Here is a 21,134-nt window from a genome sequence, read left to right as displayed (position 1 = left end):
GTTTTTCATGTTAGTTCTTTAGAGTACAATAAAAGTGAAGTATCATGACAAAAATGCTGAATTTGGAATCAGAAGACCTCAGTTTGATTATTTTATTTGCTGTTTGATCTATTGTGATGCTCGAGTGCTGTATCAGTCCTCAGTTTCTAGACAGTGGGAGTAATATGCATTCCATTTACTTTAGAAAGGTAGTATAGGATCGATAAGTTAATGTTTATGAATTTGCTGTACAGGGCTAGAGTATTACTAAATGGAAATATTAAAATTTCTGTAATTTCTTATTCTGTGAGCAAACAAAAACAATGACAGTATTTATTCACATGCTTCACTACTGTTGACTGCTGGAATCATTTTTGAAATAGTGAAAGAACATGCTAGATAAAAGCTTCTGTTTGTCTCAACTCAGGTGGCAGAATGTTGAATACCAACCACCCCATATCTTTCTGCAATGCAGGGTCATTTCATTTTTCTTCTTTTCTAGGGCACCAAGCCAGCTTCCATATTAAGATACATTCTCTGCCAGCAAAATCATACTATTTCCAAACAACTTAGATTCACATTGGAGCTACATGAAAGGGACCATGTCTTCTGAGCAGGACTAATGGCCCCTGAGGCATCAGTTATCTAGTCAAAAGAAATATTCTGAAATTTCAATTTAATCCAGAATTAGGGCAGCCATAATTTTTATAATCTATACATTATTTATCTCAGATGCTGGTGGGCACAGGTAAGATTTGGGGAGGCTTGAGGAAGATCTTTCTTGAATTTCAATAACTAAACTTTCTGATGATTCTTAGATGATTTTTGCCTAATCTCTATTTAGAGAGTGAGGTTTTGATAGGTACTGAATAACTTGAATTAATGACTGTAATGACTGAGTGCTATTTTGCATTAATATTTGAAGCAAATCCTAGGTTGCTTCATTACATAGCCTGTCATTGTGGGAGATACGTGGTATGGTGGTAAACAAAGGGCAACATTTGCTCTTTTTGAAGTAATTGCTTCTAATGGAAGCCTAATGACCTATTATGCTTATTTATAAAAGCTGAGCAGCAAATCTTGATAGGAAGCTATTGAAAGATTGGAGAAATTATAATGTAAACCAAAATCTCAGGAAGTCTCATGTGGTTGAGAATCTACATTTTATGACAATTAAATAGTTCAATAATTTACTTGTGCCAAATGTCACCCTCGCTTTAAATCTGGAGTGATTTCTAGAAGTGCATCCATAGGACTGAGCGTTGGGGTAGAGGGCTGCTTCTGACCAGTTGTCTTGCACCTTCTAGGGGTTTTAAGGTTTCTCTGAATTTCGTATGCAGATTGAATAAGCCAGTGAGAGAAGTTTTCCTGTGGGTATTGAAATGATAAAGCCTTGTAACCAATGGTGACATTGGATATTTTCAAGTTTAGTACCCTCATTTTTTAAAGGTGAGAAGACAGGCTTAGAGTGGTTAAGTGATTTGTCTTAGGACCTATTAATAGTGGCGATGGTTGAATTGTTTTGATAAGGGTATATTCTATTTTTGGATCTTATGGGCCTATATTATAAAAGTATATTTTATAGGTTCTTGAGATGGATTGGCAGCAAATGAATCAAGTAGTTGGTATGAGTGATTTACCTGAAGATGATTCCCAATAAATAAATTTTAAAAAATATATCTCTTTAGGTAAAACACGTATGGTAACATCTTACCAGTTGTTAAATCTGGTTGTCAGTGTATGAGTGTTTATTTTGCTATTCTTTCAGCTATCCTCTATGCTTTAATATTTTCATGATAAAATGTTTCAAAAGCAGCGGCAACTCTACTATGATAATGGTTGAAAAGATTGCTTGAAGCTCTGCAGACTTAACTGTTGAGGATCTTTTAAAAAAATCAATTGCTCTCTGTGCATTTTTCACATTTTGTTAACTTAAGACTGTGGCAAATACAAAATAGCTTAAAAGTGTCTTGATTCACCTGATGATAAATATTTGCTCTGTAGCTTTTCATTCTTTTAGCTCATTTCAATTTGAATGAAAGGCATTTTAAAACTCTCATTTTTCCTTTTACAAAAGCTGCATATGCCTACTGCAAAAGTTTGTGACTTCACAGGGCAGGAAATATGTAGTCTTGATACCCTCATTTATTACAGTTTACTAATTCCTATAGAGATTAGAAAGAAAATTGTCCTCTATGAAAGCATTCATTCTTTAAAATTCAGTCTAATAGGAGAGTTTGGTTTGCACCCCTATTTAACAAGATTTTCCAAATCCTATTTGGAACTGGTAACTTTTGTTGAAGTGAATGGGGCCTTTTCATTTTGGGTGTTGACATAATGTCTTTGACTTTCACATTTGTCGAGGTTGGTAGAAGTGTATCAAGACGAAATTCTTAATTTCTTAATTCTGCTTGGGAAAGACGCATAAACTTTTATCACAAAAGTGATTTACTCCTAATAGGTTATTACAAAGACCATTCATATTTGCATCTTTTTGTTTCAATTTTTGCATTTCTTCTGAGTTGCTGTTTAAAGCTGCTGCTTTATAATTGACTTAATCACATGTGGTGTGGTTCTTTCAGGACACATGCTATTATCTTTAAGCTTTTTGTCTTTGATACCTCAATATACATAACACTTTTCACATTGCCAGATAAACTGAAGTTTCTCATCTGGTGAAAGAATGATAGAAATTGTAATATTTGAAACCTAGAGTTGCTCCTTATTTACTGAAAATTGTGTGGAACACATTTTATACTGTGCTCTAAGTCTGAATTGGAATGGCATATTCTGAGACTATAAATAACTGGAAGAGTTGGGAGATTTCAAAATGTATTTATTTATTTATAACATGTTTGTGCTCTTGATTAATTGCTCTTGATTAACCTCCCTGCTCTTTAAATTAAATCAAAATTAACAAATATTTATTGCAGTCTTGGAGAAACCTCATTAGAGGCTCAAAGCACTGTGTAAAACAGTAGAATGTTTCCTTTAATAAAAGCCAAAAATTGAAGACTGGGAATCCACCACCCCATTTCCTGATATATACCTATTTAGGACAAGTGTGTATCAGGAAATGAGGTGGTAGGTTAGGGCTGGAAGGAATTGAGGAAGGGTACTCATTTAAATATTTCTCCATGTTATATTATCTTTTGGGAGATTAAATAAAGAATTAAGGTATAGTTGACCCTCATTACCCACGGGTTCTGTATCCATGTAGCCAAAGCTCAAAAATCTTTGAAAAGAGAAATTCCAGAAATTTCCAGAAAGCAAAACTTGAATTTGTGGTGCACCCAGCAACTATTGACATAGTATTTAGAGTGTATTTACAAGTATTTACATAGCATTTACATGGTATTAGATATTATAAGTAATCTAGAGATGATTTGAAGTATGCGGGACGATGGGAGAATGTGCATAGGTTATATGCAAATACTATGCTATTTTATATAAGGGACTTGAGCATCCATGGATTTTGCTATCTCTGATGGTCCTGGAACCAATCACCTGCCAGGTACTGAGTGACGACTTTACTTCTGAAACAGTGAGGGATAGTGGAGGGAACCCTGGAGGGGGAGTGAGGGAGTTATCTTTCTGTACATAAAAGCTGTATGGAATGAAATGGGTATGTCACTTACCTTGCTGAACCTTGGTTTTTCATCTTGAAGTTGACATAAAAATTGTTTTTTAGAAAAAGCTGTGAATTATACTGTTGTCAAACACAGTAATGACAGTCAGCTTTTAAACATGCATGTGCATGTATAGCAAACCACCTTTAATTTTGTTTGGCAAATTGAAGAAGATTTCATTAGTTTTAAAGATAGCATTTACATTTTTACTCCTGGATATATTAAAAAGAACATGCTCTTCTTGTAAAATGCAGAAAGAAAGGAGGAAGAAAATAAAACTTACCAGTTAATTCAGCTGCTCAGGGGGGAATGTTATTAACATCTTCCTCTATTTCATTTTACTTTTCTTTGTATAAATGTATTTGTATAAAACATATTTATACAAATTTGGAATCATATTTATATCATGCCTTTTGCCTTTTTGAATATTGATTTTTCCTTTCATAATAGTATTTTATAAGCATTTTTATATTTCTTTATACTAAAAAATCATGATTTTTTTTTAATGGTAGTGTTAGATATTCCATTGTACTATGTGAACTGGACAAATGACTTTTTTCTAATTTTGACCTTACAATGCTGCAATGGATTCTTTCTGTATAAACCTTTGACTGTAACGGATTGTGATTTTTTTTGTTAGGATGAGTTCATATAAGTGGCTCTGCTGGATCAAAAGCTGTACACTGTCAGGTGGCTGTCCCCAAATATACTCCTATAGTGTATGAGAATATTGGTTTCATCATACTGTTGTTAGCCAAGACTTTTATAATTTTAAAATATTTGCCAATTTGATAAATAGTTTTACATTGCAATCACTGATTACTTGTAACAATTTTTCCTTATATTTATTGGCCCTTTGTCTATGACAAAATTTCAACTTCCTTTGAACTGTTTTACAACTGTTTGATATTTCCACACTTGGTCAACATCTATTTGATGTTACAGGTTTCAAATTTCTTAGGAAGCAGTTCCATCATTGAAGTTATGAAGTAAATAGTTTCCTAAGTATTTGAGAGCAAAATAGCAAATATCAGTTCCTACAGTAAAAGGTTCTGACATCTTATGAAAAAAGTCAGATATTCCAATGATTTCTAAAAGATGTTGATTCACAGATATATCTGTTAGTCCTCAAAATAAAAGCAGAAGTTACAAGCATAGTGGTAGCATTATTTAAACAATTAATATTTTCTTGGGAATTCACATATATTTTTAATTAATTCTAAAAGGGTCTAGTCCACTCCTGACACAGGAGTAGTGTATCAATATTCATATTCTTCTAAGATTTAAATAAATAAAATGTTTGCATTAAATGATTTTAGATATAGTTGAAATGTAAGAACTTCCAGAATATGAATTATGTCTACCCCTGCATCTTTTTTTTTTCATTTTAACAGTTTTTAATGAAAGTTGTATACGAGATTACTTCATTCCTGCATCTTCTCAATTGTTTCTTCCTTATATTAGCCCTTTTCCTTTCCTACTTGGTGAGATTTGGCTTTACGTTCGAGGATCTTTTGCGGTCTTTGTCCAGTTTTAGTCTGGTGATAACCACCTTGCTGGGGTGAATGCCCACATGGACAGTTGTGCCATTAGCCTTCTCCCGCTGCACTCGTTCAATGTAGATGACATACTTCTTCTTGTAAACCTGGACTACTTTGCCAATTTGCTGCCCTTTGTAGTGCCCTCGTACAACCTGAACTTCATCGTCCTTCCGGATGGGCATGGATCGGACATTGTACTTCTGTCTCAGCTCTTTAGAAAGAGGAGAAGACATAATCTTCCTGCGAATGTGGGAAGGCACATTGAAATGCCTTTTCCGGTTCTTGCTTCGGTCAGAAGTCACAAAGGGATTGAACTTCATTTCGGCCGCTAGCGTTTCAGCGATGGCCACAAAAGGGCTACCCCTGCATCTTTATCTCTAGTTCTGTTTCCATATAATTCCGGAGCCTTTGATTTTTGATCACACTATTTTGTCACTTTCAAGCTGTATGAACTCTGTTTCCACATCTATGTGGTAGTCGTGGTAATTCATATCTCTGAGAGTTGTCCGTGAGACAGACTCTGCATGGCAAGGACCTACATAACACACAGATGTAGCAGGTCTCCCAAAAATGTTGTAGCTGTACCTCCCCTAATGGTCTTCAGAAAGGCCAAACGGGATTATGAGAGAAAAAGAAGACTGGGAAGTAGGCGTAACTTCTACCTGATTATGAATGATCTAGTCTTAAGAAATCAATGACCTGATTTTAAGAGTTTAAATAATTAAAAATTGAATGTTATTTTAACACTTCATAAAATTATAGGCTGATGTGCAGGTATGATTGACATATAACATTAATAATGTATTGTTAACTTTAGTCACCGTGCTGTACCGTAGATCCTGGAATTTATTCCTCTTGTAACTGAAAGCTTATACCCTCTGACCAACATCTCCCCATACCCCTGCTCCTCAGCCCCTGGCAACCACCACTGTACTTTCTGTTTCTAAGAGCTCAGTATTTTCAGATTCCACAAATAAGTGAGATCATACTGTATTACAAGTGACTTATTATTATTCCACTAAAGATAGGTTCTTTATAAGGACCCGTCCTTCTTCCATCATCTGTCTCCTTAGTATAATGGATAGGACATTTTGTAATTGCTGCTTGATTCTAAATATTGCAGTTTGGTAGCATGTTTGAAGGCTTTAAAAAATGAAAACTGGGGAATTCCCTGGAGATCCAGTGGTTAGGACTCCGTGCTTTCACTGCTGAGGGCCCAGGTTCAGTCCCTGGTCAGGAAACTAAGATCCCACAAGCCGCGCAGTGCAGCAAAAAAAAAACAAAAACAAACGTCTGCCAGTATTTGATCTGAGCCTAGTCTCTTGTAGTGTTTATGGAAGGATACACTCATCATTGTCTATCGTTGGCTCCCCTACAGCTCTGTTGCTATTGAGTAAAATTCTACTGCCCTGAAAAAGCTTTTCCAGGTTCCCAGTGAACACAAGATCTCTCTTTAGCACTAGCTTGATATTACCTCTTGGGTCTTAAACTTGATTGTGTTGCCTTTGTACCACCTCACAGGACCTACTCAATTCATCACTTATTTCTGACGGTTATATTCAAAACAACAAGGTACAAAATTTGTAACAAAAATAGATTTTTCTATGCGTCAAAATTCTATAGGACATCTGTCAAAGGTTTGCTATATACTGAAAATCACAGCCTTGATATCCAGCATTGGCACATAACAGATGTTCAAGAGCATTTGATGAAATGAATTAAGATAGAATATCAGTTGCTAGGCAGGGCATTGATAATAGAACTTCCTCTGCAATTTCATTGTTAAACTTCAATTCCAGATCTGTTCCCACTCTTCTTTCATTATGACTGAATAACTTTTCCCTTAGCATAACTTCGGCAAGAGGTGACCTGTCAATTACTTGTAGAAAGTTACTTAGAAATGAATATTCTATTTATTGTGTCACCTCTACTTTAAAAGGCTACAGGCCCATGTTTCTTGCAACTAATCTCAGAATTCTTTAACTTTAGTGTGTGCACCATTTTTTTTTAACCTTCATCTTTTATATATAACAACTGAACTTAATACTAGGTATGAAGTAATAAATTTTCATTTTCAGATTTCATTAGTATAAACGCAGGTGAAGTAAGTTTTCTGATATCTAGGATACTTAGAAATTAATCAGAAGAAATTATTTTGAGGATTTCAGACAGCTTTCTATTCTCCTTTTGGATCTCCCTTTTCTTTGTAAATGTTTACCTTTGTGAGTTGCTAAAAAGAATAATTTTCAAGTTGTATACCTGTTTTAATGGTATTTAAGTTCACACTGCAGTGACTCTTTCTTGGAAAGTTAACATGGAATATAGTTTGTGACTTTTTTCCGTGTCTTAACATTTTATTTTGAGGGTATTTGTTTATTAGAACCTAATGGAAATAAATTCTGATTGTACCCCATCAACCTGAAATGTGACAATGGTCAGAGATCATAGATGGAACTTCATTTTATTCAGTACTATTTATAAAACAGTGTTTAACACTGGGGAATAAAATAAGTGATCTCTTTGTTATTTTGGTATGGTGACATCATCCTACACAAAACACAATTTCAAATCGTATGCACTTTATACATGCACAGATGTAGTTGCTAATACAAACCAAAAGAGAGAGAGAGAGAGAGAGAAAGAGCGCGAGCTAGATGGTGGCTAGGGCATATAATAATTAGCATTTGCAGTAACAACATCTGTTGCTGGCAATATTGGCAGCATTGGAGGAGAAAGCAATCATTTAAAATTAGCTAATGCTCAGTTTAAGTGCCATGCAATGTAGTGACATTTTCAATATTTTTACTAGTTTTCTATTTTCTCATTTCAGTAAATATGTGTTTTTGAGTTTGTATGAATACCTTGTATTATATTTAAAGTAGTCTTCAGGCCTTCTCTCCAAATTGATCTGGTGCTAAAGCTTGTATATCCAGTGGGTCAAACTAGCGTCGATCCAAATTGTCATAAACATGCGTTATCCAGCATCCTTGAATTGGATCTTTGTGTGTGTGATGCTACTCGATTTAGATCCCCTCCCAGTTAGAAATCCCCCCCGCAAACCTGCAACACACAATTTCCCCCAAATCTTATTCTCTTACCGTGATACTTCATCCTTCAGTTCCTATTTGAGGTTTAAGTGTCAATATAAACTTTAAAAATTTAGTGGAGCTTATTAAGTCAATCAGATTAATTTGACAGGTATCCCATCGACTCCCGACCTGTGAATTTTGACTGGTAGAGGGATGTGTTGCCCACCAAGCCTCAGGTGAGCCCCTTAAGGAGGCAGAAAGTGAGGGGCTTCTGCTGCACCACGTGGTGTCCTTGATCTCCTTGTACCGTCTTTGCTGAATACTTGTTTGCTGGTTTGGGAGTATGGCAAAGTGAAAAAAGAAAAGTAATCTATGCTCTTTTTAAAGGTGAAACTCATCAGTGAATCAACATTTGAATCATATACTAAGATACAAAACAAATTTGGAGTCTTCGTAATTGCTTATGAGCATCAGTGAAGAACCAGAAGTTATGTTTCTGGAAATATTTTGATGAACTGAAGTGTTTCCCATGCATTGATATATCTTGTTAGGCCTGTGTTTAACAAACTGGCTATCTGTTAAACCCTGTTCTGGAAGATATTAAAATGTCTACTGTGAACGTGATTTCTGTGGTCCAATTAGTTTGGAAAATTCTGCAAATTATGTCTTCCTTTGGTGCCACGCAATGCACATTATATATTCAAGGCAATGAAAAGTCCTGTAGTAAAGAAACATATTTTATTTTGTTCATCTCAGGGTTTTTCAAACATTTTTTTCCCCCCTTGAGCCAGTTCTTATCATGGAAACCAGTTTAGGAAATACTGTTTCAGTCATTCCAAAGTTTCACTGCCATTCATGTTTGTTGAAGGTTGCAGAAAGGGCTTCTAGGTAAAGGCTGGTTGTCTGACTTATAACAGGCTTTTTGGCTGTTTGTGATTCTGATAACATTTTCATGGCTGGATTGGCTCCTAGATTTTATCCGTACACTTAGAGATGGATACTCAATATCAAAATTCACAAGAAGCAGCTGTATAAACCACAATGAATTTATTCATTTGTATTGGAGGATGTCTTTTCCAAGGACTGGTGTGCCCATGAACCTATATAAATGTAACGTAGAAGGTCAGAGCCAAACTGGAAGAATTATTGGTAAGATTTAGATGAGGATAAAGGCTGATGAAATATCTTTCCCTGTAGGATAACCTTGTCTGGTCTTGCTTTGGACTTTCCCAGATTTAGCACTGAAGTCTGTTTGCCCGATATACCTGTCAGTCCCTGACAGACCAGGATGATTTGTAGCACAAAACACGTTTGCAGTGGCTTCTTGTTTTCCCCACAGTTCATTTTTCTCTTCTCTCACAAGTTGGCTAGGCCATAGTACCCAGATATTTGGTCAAACATTATTCTAGATGTTTCTATGAAGTATTCTTTTTAAAATGAGATTACCATTTAACAGTAGACTTTTAGTAAAGCAGATTACCTTCCATAATGTGGGTGGGCCTCATTTAATCAGTTGAAGGCCAGCAGACTGCCTTCAGACTTGAACAGCAACACTTCCCTGGGCTCCAGCCGGATGGCTTACCCTGTGGATTTTTGACTTGCTAAGCCTCTCAATCATCTCTCTCTCTCGATGTGTGTGTATATATATATATATTTCTGTTTTTTCTGGAGAACCTTGTTAAGGATTTGTTACATTACCAGATTTTGTTCTTCTGCTCTGTGCTTTTCTATGTTGGCCACCATTTTTTTCCTGAGACATTTGTTTTCTTAGACATATTAGTAAACTTGATTAAGCTACCCTCACTTTCACCAGACCCAAGGACAGGAACTCACTTTCTTCTTATTACGGTACCAATTTAATTAATTTTACTTTGAGGGCAGTTTTCCTGGGAACAATCTCTTTTGTCACAAATGTGTACCAGTTTTTTAATACTGAAAGTCCACAACAGTGAAAGTAACCAGATTTTGCCTACAGAGAAGGATTTGTGATGTTTAATTGTTATCCATCATGTTGCTCAATAATGTTGTTATAGACTCTAGCTTTAGGAGACATCCCACAAGGTCAGGGTCTCACTAAGAAGGAAGACAGTAACTTTTAAAGTTTTATTTTGTTTTTTTAAAACAACGTTCAGGGAGAATGATTCTGCAGCTCTGTTTGACATCCTGTCCTGGTGTTTAATCAGTTTTACTCTCAAATATTTTCTTTGTCAGAATCCAAGCCATCTTGTAATTGAACTCATTATTTTTTTTGCTTAAAGATCTCTTTTTCTTTCGTAACTAATAAGCCCAAATATCCAAGCTATTTCAGTTCTGAAGGACATGAAGCTGAAAAGGGCAATTACATTGCATGCGGAAGACAACAAAGATAGCAGTGGTCTGCTGGAATTCCAAACCTTATTCAATCCCAATGAGATTCAGGTCAGCAAAGATTTAAGTAAATTCCTGCACTCTTTAAAAAAAAAAAATGAAGTGCAGAATTATGGGATAGTAGAAACTCATTCATTGTTGGTCATTTCAATTGAAGAGAGTCCATAGAACATGCTGTAATACAGAAGGTTTGAGAAAATATTTAACTTTTTCTATTTTGGCTTTATTGAGGGAAAATGAAGACGGTGCTGCCTTTTCAGTAGAGCCTCATCCTTTTCTCTTCCCTCCCCACATCCAAGGAGAGGAATATTACTGTGTTTCTCAAGCTCAAAATTTGGGTTTCCTCGCCCTCTAGCAAAGACAGGTCGGTAGACAGACAGACATATACACATTTTTTGAGGGAGAGAAGAATTTGAGAATGATGTTGTTACTAGGGTGGCCCTTGACATGACTCTCTTTGGTGTTTCATAACAACACTGCAGGGCAATTAGGCTGGATTATTTGTAGGAAAAGAAAATAAAAATGGTCTTGAAAAGTTAATATTAGTAAACAGCCCTAATCTATTAAGGTGTCCCTCGGTTGATCCGCATGAGGGTGGCAGATACATTTTTTCTTTCACTTATTTATTCATCCATTCCCCGACTCATTCACAAACCATCGATCAGGTACCTGCTATGGGCAGGCAACGTTTTGTGGCTGGCGATACGGCTAATGGACAAATTCAACCTGCCCTCGTGGTCCTCACATTCTAGTGGGGGAGTTAGGGCTGTGATGGGCAGGGGAGCTCCATTCATGAGTCCTGGGAGGACAGCTCTTTCATACTTGCATAGTTCACCATTAGTTCATTCTGGTTAACCTCAGCTATGTTTGCAAAAAGAGCAACAACTGCTTTGGGAACTATCTTTGCCCTCCATATGGGCTAGAGCCACATCAGTTTCCCATATATTATGAATATTGAAGAAAGGATGTAGGTTTGAAGAGAATTTTCACCAAAGTATCATTGGAACTTTACAAAAAAAATTCATAAGATGAGAGCTCCTTTAAAGTTGTGAGGGCAGTCTCGAATGTTTAGAAATGGCATTTTCGTAGTCAAAATAGTACCAAGATTGACTTCCTTCTGCTTTATATACTATCCTTTTCCCTAGTGGACAGTAAATGGATTGAAAGATCTCTATGGAAAGCATAGAGAGTAAATTTAAGCTAAAAAAAAATAACAGAGTAACACCACCATTAGTGACACTTTTGAAAGGTTTAAATAATAAATGAGGATAACATATATTTTCCACAGTTAAGTCCATAGCTATGTCTTTTCACCTAAATGTTGTATATGTTGATATGATAGTGAGTTTGAGTTTGTGGATTACTTATGAGCTTTGGGGTCCTTGATGGAGCATAAGAGGCAGAAAACTGAGAAAGGAACTTTAAAAAATTGTGCTAAGATTTAATTATATTTTGTAAAATATAAAATATATATACATACATACATATTAAAATGTATGCATATACATACATATATATATTTTTTAAATACTGTTTTCTTTATTCTGACCACTGCTATTAAAAGCATCTGTCAGACTGTTACTAGCTTCTCCTGCCTTTCCCTCACCTCGTTACTGTAGGAAGGAATGGATTCTCTTATTAGGAACCATAGCCTTTTTCTTTTTTTCCAAATTTTCAATAACTTCTTAGCACTGGAAGTGCTCTCGGCAATCTGGTTTGTCCATCATTAATTTTTTAATGGAATAGAATATATATAATAGATTATGCAGTACAATGCTGGTGTTTAATACTTTCTGCCTGCTTCCAAAACATGCTGTTTTCAAATGTGTCGAGTGAGATTCTTGGTGGTAAACAAGAACATAAATTCAAATGTTACCTTAAAACAAAATCAGTAAAGCACAGAGGAAAGATTCAGCAGATTCTAGGAAGAGCAGCTGAAGGAGAAAAATGAGTGAAAAAATACAAATTGCGTAAGAAACATTATATTATTTTCTCAGATATATAGTATGAATTCTGTGTGCGTTGCATATTCTGCAAGCAAAATGAACAAATGACTGAATAAAAGGAGCTGGTTGTCAGCTTCCTTTGACCTGTGGTGCTTCCATTACCAGCAGCAGGTTAGTTAGTTAGTTACATTTAACTTGTCAAAGAAGTAGTTGAATGTTGTGCACAGTGGTGTGAAATGTGAGGAAGGATAAATTCCTTTCATACTTTGAGCTATGGATTCTGTATAAGGTTAGAAATATAACCTTTTCCTAAATTGTTTCCTTCCCAGTGAAGAATTTACCTGATAATTACAAGAGTTTAGAAGCAATTCTGATATTAAACAAAAATAGCTTCTATCTTTCAATGTATGAGTCTTTAAGAAACCCTAAGTATTCTAAAGGCATTCCAAATTAGAGCACTTCATTTCCTTTATCAAAAGCTTCACCTTGAGTAGTATACATAGGAGGTGCCTCTTTCCTGGTGTTCATTTACAGGGTGTTAAAATATTGATAGAGAATTTAAGATCAGAAAAAAAAGTACTAAATTGTTTAAAGTATTGTTACAAATCGATCATAGTGTTTTAGTGTATGAAAAACTTACGATTGTTCAGAAATACTTTTATTGACACAATGTCCCAAACTAGTATATCTATAGTTTCAGGGAGGAATCAGTATGTATATCATATAAAATTGCACACTTCTCAACGGCTCACTTCCACAAGTCGTTTCCTTTATTATTTGTCTGTTATTCAGTTTCTGTAATGTATGGACCTAATCTTTTAATTCTGAGCCTTCATAAGTATTATTCTTTCTGACTATGTAGAGTATTCTCTTTAGGAGTCTCCTATCAAATTCCTTCCGGTGTTGAATCAGATATTACTTCTGGAAAGCCCATCCAACTGCTTCCCGCTTCAGACACCTGGCCTAGGAGTTTCTCTGTACTCATGTGGTACCCTTTCCCACCTTGTTATCTTCATCCTGATTAGTTTCTGAATTTTTTAGCTCAAAATAAAACCCTGTAACTAATGCTCAATTGCTCATTTTTCACCTATCTCATGCTCTATCCCTATTTGGTCCACATCAGGGAGCACATTTGTCTGTCTCCAAAGCATATTCTCAATCAGACCATTTCTCTCCATCTTCACAGTTAATCAATCAAAGCCACGCCATTTTAACTGGACAAAGGTAGTGGCCATCTAAGTGTTCTTTCTGCTTCTGTCATACTCTCCTGCAGTAAAATAAGCAGCCCCAGTGATCTTTTAGCAACATAAATCAAGTCATGTCAGGTCTCTACTTAAAACACTAAAGGCTTCCCATCACACTTAAGAGTAAAATTCACACCCTTTAACCTGCCCTACGAGGTCCTGCATGATCAGGCTTCCATTTGTCTTTCTGGCCTTATTATTTAAAAAAAAAAAATCACTCCTGTCCCCCTGGCCAACCCAATACACTTGAGCCACACTGACCTCTTTTCTTGCACACCGAACTCATTCCTACCACAAGACCTTTGCACCACTGTTCCCTTATCCTGAAAGAGTTTTCATGGATCTCCATGTGGTAATTCCTCATTAGTAGCAGCATTTGGCCCTAAGGATATACACCATTTAATCCTGTGTTTCATTCAGTTATTCTGAACTAGATAAATAGTGGACCCTACAGCATATCAAGGTGAAATCTTGAACCATTTAAGAAATTACTGACTCTGAACTATCACTTAAATAATTCTCACAGTTAACTAGAATTAGCCTTGTTACTTAAGAACTACTTAATAAAGCGAGGCTTGTGGTTGGAATTTGAAGAGAATTTATTAGTTATCTTCAAATAATAAAAATGACTTGCACAGATGAGAGGAAGTAGCTGTTAGCAAATCTCTTTGGATTAAGCCACAAGCCATAATCATTTGCAGCAGCAAGCCTTGTGATACTGATCACAATTGTGAATCAGTTATATTTGTTTTTATTCAGTCATGGATCAGTGGTTGCTTTGGAACTTTGCATTTTCTCTAACAGATTTTTCTTTGATAGACTTTTTATTTTCGGATTTGAAAAATTGAGGTGAATTTCACATAACATAAAATTGACCAAAGTGAACATCTTTGATAGACTTTATTTTTTTATTTTTAATTTTTTAAATAAATTTATTTATTTTATTTATTTATTTTTGGCTGCGTTGGGTCTTTGTTGCTGTATGCGGGGTTTCTCTAGTTGCGGTGAGCGGGGGCTACTCTTCGTTGCGGTGCGCGGGCTTCTCATTGCGGTGGCTTCTCTTGTTGCGGAGCGTGGGCTCTAGGCACGTGGGCTTCAGTAGTTGTGGCTTTCAGGCTCTAGAGCGCAGGCTCAGTAGTTGTGGCTCCCTGGCTTAGTTGTTCCACGGCATGTGGGATCTTCCCGGACCAGGGCTTGAACCCATGTCCCCTGCATTGGCAGGCGGATTCTTAACCACTGCGCCACCAGGGAAGCCCTCTTTGATAGACTTTAAACACTGCTTTTCATCTATATTACTACAGTTACTTAGTATTTTCTAAAAAGACCCAGAATGTTTTTCCAGTGTTTGAAAAGAATTCTTTCGTCTCCCCAAATCATATACCCGCTGGCTCATTGGATGGTGTCTCTGAAATCTATGCCAGTTCTGCTCTTGTGAATTGCGAGCCTGCATTTCTTGTGCCAGGTTCTGCTCCAGGCGCAGGTGGGCTGCAACACAGCCAACCTGCCATGGCAGTCTACCACCTGGTGAAGAAATCTGTCAGGAGTATGAGAGGACTGTTTGTGACTTTTATTGACTATTCCTTTGCCTTTGAATCTGTGAGCAGAAATCCACTATTGAATAAAGCACCATGAATTCAGTTCAGACCCTGCATCATTGATTTTCAAGCAGAACTAGTGTCATAATATTGTTATGCTGTTGGTTACATTCAGGGTCAATAGAAATGATCTCTTGAGAAATCAGAGGCCAGTTTTCATTGCTATTAGACCAGAGTGTGTTCTCGTCTTCCATCTGTCCACACATTTTAAGTTCTTAATGATTTAATACCAGTTTTGGATGAGTTAGATTCACTACAACCTTACTCTGGTGACTAGAAAGAGAAGCATTCTCTAGAATGCAGATAACGTGTTTAGTAACAGGAACTAAGAATATTTTAAATCACCCATTGATTCAGCTATCTAATCCTTGCCATCAGCTCATTATTCTAAAACCATCATTGTGTTCTCATTTGATATTCCCTGAATTTAAAATAGTATGATTGGAAGTCTGAAAAAGCAGGTTGCATCAATTTGGTACCCAGGCTTGTATTTGGCAACTAATTCCTTCTAACAGCATCAGGAGAGCACATGTTTTAAAGCCAGACCTGCTGAAGTTATGTTTATGAAGCCTAAGGCTGTGAGTGTTGAGTTAAATTTGCTTTGAACATACTCCAGTTTAAAGTCATTGTGACCATTCTCTGTGGATGAACTGTAGGAATTTGATTGCCCTTGGGTTTGCATTAGAGTGATCTTAGCCCCCTGCATTTCTTCAGGTCATCTTAGGAGAGTTGAGTTGGACTTCTCTTTAGAAATGTGTTCTTTTTATTTGGCTCCTTATAAATGTCCATCAGCCCTGCTCTACATGGCCAGATTGTTGAAGCATAATCACTTTGTATTTAATAAGCTACATAGATAGAGTTACTATTCTACTGGGAAGTATACTTGCAGGGAGCATAATCTCAAATTTATTGCCGCCCACTCAGTATCATTCAGCACTTGCCTGAGAATTTAGGGAGGATTACCTGAAATATGCAGTCCAGTCATTCCTCCGGATCATCAGAATCTATCCCCAGATTTAGCAGGCCTTTCGGAAGTCCCTTACGTTGTATTGTGTTGGTTCTCTAAAAGCTTGCTTTGATTAAATTGCACCTTGGTGTTTTAAAAAGAGAATACATGTGAGTGTTAATGCACTTACATTGTAATTCAGAAGATGGATTTTTTTTGCAAACTAAATTAAAAGGTATAGCGACCAATCAGAGAAGTCATCTGTCACTATTTGAAAGTTATAATTAGGATAATAATTTTAATGTCACTGTCATACGTTGGAAAAGAAAAGTGTTGGGGCATAAATTTGAGCTTCTCCCCCCTCCTCTGTAATGTCACACTACTTCAAAATTTGAAAATATTTTGGCTGAATATTTTTTCAATTTTTAAATTATACTTAGTTTTTAATTCTTGATACTGCTGGGCACAATGTCTTCTTGAATATGATATTCCTTAATAAATATTTCTTCAATTTATATGAATACTCTGCCACAGCCAATCTTCTATTTGAAATTTGAATTTATACCTCAGTATAAATTAGGTAAGTACAAAATAGGAAGTTGGTAACTTCATTTTAGTTACAGACTAAAAAACGTTAGAGTTGATTTTCAAAATCTATTTGCTTCAAATAATTTTAGTACTCAGTAGTTAACCATGAAATTTAAAAAAATGAAGTCCATTTCAATTTTATTTATCTGTCCAGCTATTCATTCGTTTGACAAATATTTATTTGTGCTTACTATGTACCTGGCACTATGAAAACCTTTGCTCACTTCTTTTTCTTTGTCATAATTAATTTTTGGAGATTAAAATACTTTATGGTTACATGCTTTATTAGTTAAAGCTATGCATGATGCTGTGTCACCAAACACAATAATAGCAGCCAAAAAAAGTCAGGATGCACCAAATATGTTTTATTTATACTCAAAGATTTAATATGACATATTTAGATGTAATGTTTAATAAGTTTCATGTTCCATCAGAATTTGTATTTTTTCAAGAAGAACTATTTGTAAGAGGAGAGTTAAATAGACCACGTGCAATTCTTGATGAAATTAAACTATTTAGTCTTTTAAAACGGAAGCATTTCATTGTGACACTTGGCAAATAGCCCATTATATTAGATATAATTGCTTTGTGATCATAGTAAGTTTAAAATCATAAATGACCCCTCAAAGTTTTAGTAGCATATTATGAATTTGCGATCTATGTGACTGAATGAGCACAGCAAATTCATATCAAATTGGTCAGTACATGTTTTATTATTGTGCCAGGAGACTAGTTGGCTTTTAAGTTATTATTAATTTTTTCAATCAGTAAGTAGAAGTATGACCACAATTTCATATTCATTAGTCAAGCACAACTGCTTTTTAAGCCATTAGGTATATTTGGCACTTAAGCAGTGCTTTCTAATTTAAATGATGCTGTTATCATTTGAGAACTCTACCTATCAATTTGGCCAGTCTAGAAATGCAACCCATTATGGGATGAAGTAGAATAATTAGCTAATGAAGCAGAATACAGCTCTACAACCTCTTAAACCCGAATATGAAAGAAGTCCAGTTTACTCTTAAAACCTTTCGGTGTCTGCATGGAAACAGGTGTTAATGTGCCTTGTGAAATTTTTCAAGAAGTACACGATGGGGAATACATTTGTTGTTCTACATGATTTATTTCTGGAGAGTTCCTTTAATCTGTGTGAAGTTGCCCTGGAATTTGGTTGAGTTTGTCAGTGTACCAAAAAGGTAAAGTATCCTACCTCTGTGACTTGTAGCACATAATCAGGAGAAGACAAAGTTAGACTGACTCCATAGGAAAGAAGAGAATTTACGTGACCTCTTAATATCTCACCCAATTCTGAGCGTGTGATTTTTGTGAATTAATGTTTATATTACAATTGAGTTAGTAATAAGGAAGCATTTTAAAACCGTGTGGGTGGTTAAAGCCTAGACGACCCAGAAAGGGCACTTGGTGTCTTAAAAAGAAAAAAAAAAAGGTCTTTAACTCTGGAATAGCTCACCACATGTATTGTTTAAGTGTGGACTTCTCTTGAGCCAGTGCCCCAAGCCAGATATCCTGTATGTACATAAGAATGCGTCTTGTCTGTCTGTTTCCCTTTCTTTCTCCTTTTTGCTGAGAAGGCAAAAGGAATGTAATATATTGTATTCCTTTTGTATCATTAGTTTACTTTGCTTACCGTCTGCTTCTATTGAGCCTGGCTTATTTGGGGTTAGCTTGTGAATTTAATGAGATCATAACACATTGTGATGACCATGACTGCAGAATGGAAAATGTCACTACTATGTGCCAGTTCATTTAAATCATTTTTAGGTACCCACCTGTGCTGCTAAACTCTCCATTTGAATTTTATCGGCTAATATGTTTTTGGTCCAATTTTGGTTCCTTTAACTCTTATACATAGGTAAATTAATCTGGGTGTCTGTGCTGTTGCCCTTTTAACTTCTGTTCTGGTTCTAATAAAGGTACCATCTGCTTAATTGGTAGACATATATATAGCCTTTTCTTATTTTAAAAATCGACTTGAAAACGCATAGTTTGTAAAGGGCAAGAAGAACCATGATACTTTGAAATGTAATATTTGGGAGATATTCAATTTCTGCTGTTGATCTGCTGAATTGCCATGAATGAGAAATAGCATCCAAAACAATACTTTCCTATTTTTTTTTTACTACTTTTTTTCATCCATTGTGCATCCTTGTTTCTGTATTTCATGAAAATCTGCCTTCTCGAGTAGAGGCTTGGTGAGCTGGGGACAGACAGCTCTGGGGACTTTCCTGTCTGTCTCACACAGACGCTGTACTCTTCTTTTAATCCTACTGCCCTGTTGGTGACATTACCATGAGAATGAAGAGGGAATAAGGGATTCACAGAGGGTGAAATGGAAGTTTTGCGGTCTGAAACAATGAGAGGAAAGAAGGGAGAGGAGAGGAGTGGAAAAGGATTCTAACTAGAGGCAGGAGGTGAGTCTGAGGTCTGGGATCGCCCTTCTTTTTGTACAGAGTATATTAAATGAGACAGGCCTGACAAGATGCTTGTATAGTGAGGGCTGCCCTGGTGCAGTATAATTAGGGTTGATATTTCAGTGCATGGGTTAGAGCATGGCTCTAAGGCCATCCTGAAGTCATACTGTGTGGCTTTGAGCAAATTAGTTAACCTCTCTGGGCCTCAGTATCTTCATCTGTAAAATGGGGATAGTAATAGTAGTGCTTACCTCTTAGGGTTGTTGTGAGGATTAAATGAGATATTATAGACAAAGTGCATAGAAAATGCTTAGTTAATTGTAATAGTCTTATTTAATAATTATTATTAGTAGGAGTGGGAATAGCAATCTGAGTTCCATTTTAGAGAGAAATCGTTTTTTTATTGCTAATGTGGATAGACCATACTGTACATCAAATTTTTCATGGGTCTTCAAAGGAATCATGCATTTTTCTGATTTTGTGTCTCTCCTTTTGTCTGCAATGCCTTCTTTCTAGAAACATTTACTGATCCTTCAGGGCTCATCTTAGATGCCATCTTCTCAGGGAATTCTCTCTGAATGCCTTCAGGGAGAATTAGTTTATCTCCTCCCAGGGACTCCCATGGTGCCTATAAGTTTAATATCTTTACTATGGCACTTATTATAATGAGGCTATCTTCTTATATTTGTGTATTCCCTTCTTACTGGCAAATGCAGAGTCTTATAATTTTAATAATCAACATGTACAGTCTGTGTATATGAAACGGGTGGATGTCACTGATACTTGATTAGGAAAGGTATAAGATTCTTCTAGTGTTCACAGGTAACACTTCATACCTGTATGAAGGTCTCTTCATACCTGAGACACTGCCATACCTTTTACCCTGCATATGAGATCCCATTTTGAGAGTGTAATAAGCATCTGCTTCATTTCCCAGGAAATGCTCAAGGGAACTGGTAAGCTGATCTGGATGGTTATGGAAAAGAAATGTTCATTTTGTTTCTTCCTCCTCCTTTTCACCTTTTCCATCTTCTTTTCTTTTTCCTCCTTTTTCCTCTTCCTTCTTTACCCCTACTTCTTTTTATGGGTACAGTTAATTTATTTAAAGCTCCTGTTTATTTTTGCTCATCCATTTAGAGATTTACTTAGTCTTGGTATAAATAGATTTTCATCATATTTATGAAGTATTTTATCACATTTTCATGAAATTTTATTTAATAACCAGTTGAATATTTTCTGTGTATAAACTATTTATATAAACACAGTATCCACCCCCAATCTGTTAATTGTTTTATCTTACAACAGGTGGTGTTCTATAATTAAGAAAAAAAATAGTACAATTATGACACCAAATTTAAGAACAATAGCCATATACAAATTTGTGGGATCAGCTGATAAGAGATATATACTGGTTTATTATTCTTAAATGGATTAATAATACGTGTTTTGTTCTGATATCTTTACAGGTATTTTAGAAATCATCTGTATTATAATGCTGTATCATCTAATCCAAGGGGAAATAAAGCATGAACATTTATAAATGCATCTTTTAGATTTGTTTCCTCACAAAGAGGAAATTTCACTCTAGAAAACAGGAAAGGATTGTAGAAACTCCCATCTGCTTTGGAAAGTGACTTTTCTTCTCATATTGGGTGAATGATTGTTGCAAATGATATCTATTTCATTCTGAATCACTTCTGTTTAAAAATTAGAGAAGACTAATTACTATAAGGGTGAGATTATTAGCAACTTCATAAATACTAGTATAAAGACAGTACTGGTGAGTTATGTTTGGAACACAAAGTAAGAGTTGTCCCTTGGTATCCATGGGGGCTTGG

The 21,134-nt window shown here is 35.8% G+C and overlaps 1 protein-coding gene and 1 pseudogene across 5 annotated transcripts in view; one reads left to right on the top strand and one right to left on the bottom strand.

Moving 5' to 3' along the window:
* The window catches only part of UTRN (utrophin), a 505,750-nt gene that overhangs the window by 283,036 nt on the left and 201,580 nt on the right, over positions 1 to 21,134 (top strand). The window lies entirely within an intron of this gene.
* Positions 5,033 to 5,485, bottom strand: LOC137769325 (large ribosomal subunit protein uL24-like; annotated as a pseudogene).

The sequence above is a fragment of the Eschrichtius robustus genome, chromosome 9 (assembly GCF_028021215.1).
Source record: "Eschrichtius robustus isolate mEscRob2 chromosome 9, mEscRob2.pri, whole genome shotgun sequence".
Taxonomy (NCBI): domain Eukaryota; kingdom Metazoa; phylum Chordata; class Mammalia; order Artiodactyla; family Eschrichtiidae; genus Eschrichtius; species Eschrichtius robustus.
Note: the sequence above shows the minus strand (reverse complement) of the source record. Positions and strands in the feature narration are given on the sequence as shown.